The 3,017-nt window shown below is 40.3% G+C and overlaps 1 long non-coding RNA gene across 1 annotated transcript; it reads right to left on the bottom strand.

Moving 5' to 3' along the window:
• Positions 1–1,853: 1,853 nt before the first annotated feature.
• On the bottom strand, positions 1,854–2,498 carry LOC148595493 (uncharacterized). The gene is made up of 2 exons (XR_015913139.1): positions 2,339–2,498; positions 1,854–2,029 (listed from the first exon to the last, which is right to left on the bottom strand). It is a non-coding gene; the product is annotated as an uncharacterized LOC148595493 (long non-coding RNA).
• Positions 2,499–3,017: the final 519 nt, after the last annotated feature.

Raw genomic sequence — 3,017 nt, 5'->3', positions numbered from 1 at the left:
GTGGTTCTCCTTAAGAAGTCCCAAACTGAACAAACAGTAACATGAACATTCAAAGGTTTCAAAGCTTCTTGCCTTATAGATTTTCGGCATAAATAGAATCTTAAAATACTTTGCTGTGTTGCCCCAAACAGTGAGGAAACAAGAAACAGGAAAAAAAAAAAAAACACTTCATTAGTCTTGATACACACAAAAAAAAAAGTACATAAGAAAAGGAAAAAGCAACCAAAAATACTACCCTAATCAGGCATTTGTTATCCTATGCGTGGTCTGTCCCATTTGCTCAGCTGACATCTTCTCTCCAGATATACAGCATCTAGTTAGATGTGAGCTAAAGAGACTTCCCTGGATATTCAGTTGCATCCATCTCGCACAGACAGAAGAAACCTGCCAGGGCCTGGGATGTCTTGGCAAGAACAAGAAACAAAGAGCAGCCTTGGAGGGAAGGGCTGCATCTGTATCAAGACTCCTGCTTTCTTTCTTCTCCATCCTCCAGGCCCCCCTGGACTGAACGTCCCAATTGCTCTCTCCCTATTAGGAAGTAGGATGTGGGAAGTGCAGGGCTGGCAAGACACCCGATACACTCAAAAGGATCTGAGAACACCCTCAGGTTCAGAAGCACCCAGAGTTTGCCAAATCATTTCAGCTCATCTCTAATTGTCAGAGATCTCTATTAGCTCAGTTGTGTGGCTTTGACATAAGGATGAACAGAAGGGCTGTAACTGGCTAGTGAGAGGAGAGGAGCTTCTGGTCCAAGAATAAAAGCATCTTCCATGGCAGAAGAATTTTTCTTTTTTCTTCTCCCCACATAGGCTATACTACACGCAAGGCTAAACAACAAGGACAAAAGACAAAGGGATCACTACACAATGGATGTCCACCAGCTTCAACTTTTCCTAATGCCGCAACTTTTCATGAGCCGTCTAACAAAAGGCTTTATTATATTGCTTCACTGTTTTATGCAATAAAAGACCCACTTTACAATTATCTCCAAGAGGGGGAAAAAAAGGCTCTGCAGCTCTGACAGCAGAGCACAGCTCCTCCTGCAGCTACAGGAGGTGGCTTGCTCCATGGTGGCAGTTCTTTCTCAAGAGCACTTGATCCTGGCATGACTGGCCTCTCTGCTATCCCATGCCACATCTTTCAGCATGCCAACAAGAGCTTGATCTCTGCAGAAGGAGAGAGCTAAAAGTGAAAAAGAACAGCCTCACTAAGAGCTAAAACTGATCCAAGATTAGGCTTTCTTCAGTTATGCCAATATTCAGATCTTTCCACACGATGTCAGGGAACACGAGCCCAACTTAATAAAACCCCAAACATGTTTTTGGTTTTGCAAACAGTGTTTCATTCATGCATGTCTGTCTAGAGATGCATCATTACAATTGCAATGAGATAGCTGCCAACCCTGGAGGAGTATATTGCTTACTGTACCTGGAATGATGAAGATGGACCAAAACAGTTTTATGAAATTAAAATGAGTTTCACTATGTAGAAATGAGAGTAAGATGAAGTTAGGGCTGGAGCTAGAAGTTACCTGAGCTTTTCAAATAATCTAGGGCCACGGCCACTTCTGTTTAGTCTTACCTACATTCTTCCCTAGTCTGATAAGCAGCAATAACATCCTTTAGAGCAACTCTGACCCCAGCTGCGGTGACTCCAGGAGCAAACCCAGCCACATGTTACATCCTAAGGTCAGATATTCAGACTTTTGGGTGGCAATTGCACCCACTCTCACAAATGGGCAGCTCAGCTACTTGAAATGAGATCTGAAATACAGAAAATAAACCAACCCTAAATTAAAGTGCTTTCAACATAACATAATTACACTGCATAATGTTTACTTACATATACTAAAAGATAAATGCCCAGTAAAAACCACAATCCACTATTAAACAGCTATAAAATACTTTGCTGTCTTCCCATTTCAAAAGCTTCCATAGTATAAAGAGTGGTCAAAAGTTCAGTGAACTGTCTTGTAGTCTGGTACTCCATTCAGACTGTGCTATTTCCAGAGAGTCTCCTGACACTGTATCTAATTTCCAAAATGAATATGCTTTAATTTTCCTTCTTCATGCATTGTGCTTTTTCCTCATTTGAAACAGCAACAGCCTCTGGCAGTAAAGGACATCACATTTCTTTGCAAGATGAAGCTTCTCCCTCCCCATATCGAAGAATGGCATGGGTCAAGGGAGAAAAAATGTATGCAAAAAACATCACACCCCAATGACCCCAGTATATTTTACATTACAATTTTGCCATTTCCAATATAGGTTCATTTTGCAGTGGACCATATCAGCCATATTTCAGGATTTACAAAAAGAAAAAAAAAAAAAAAGAGTACCTGGAGCATTGTCTGCATACAGTATGCCCTAATACAATATATGGATTGTCTTATTAATGTGTAGTGTAGCTTGCAGAGAAAACACGCACACAGTGGGAATACTTAAGCATCCTTGGGATGCAGCATAAAAGTATGCATAGTGCATTTGTATATACATTCAATTATATTTGCAGCTAATACGCAAGTGCATTTCTCTCCCCTAAAGTAAAAAAGAAATAAAAAAGGAAAGACAACTATACAGCACAAGAGAAACTCCAGCTTCACCAAAATCAGTAGGATTTTCAGTGAGGTGGACATTTTACCTGTTAAATCTGCCTCTAAGGAGCCAAACCAGAGGATACATGAAAGTTCAATTACCTGCTACTGTGCATTAAAAGACCTCATTCTACTTTTCCATAGGACCAGCAGAGAGAATCCAAAATCCATAGGAGCTCCTAAGTCTTGTCAAGTATTGGAAATAACCTTTTACCCCCACCTGTCCGAGAGTTTTAATGAAAGTCAGCCTTGGTCACATGCACACAAGTAAACTTATCAGGGACACCTGAAGCTTATATCTATATCTATATCTATATCTATATCTATATCTATATATAAATAAAGTGGAGGATCCAGGTATATGTTGTATCTTGTCTTCCCTTCTCCAAGATCAATGCCCCAAAAATGGATAGTTGGGTGAAAT

This window comes from Tinamus guttatus, unplaced genomic scaffold (assembly GCF_059628265.1).
Source record: "Tinamus guttatus ecotype Peru unplaced genomic scaffold, ASM5962826v1 Tinamus_guttatus_pri_ptg000090l, whole genome shotgun sequence".
In the NCBI taxonomy this organism is placed as follows: Eukaryota; Metazoa; Chordata; class Aves; order Tinamiformes; family Tinamidae; genus Tinamus; species Tinamus guttatus.
This window is presented reverse-complemented; position numbering and strand designations above follow the sequence as displayed.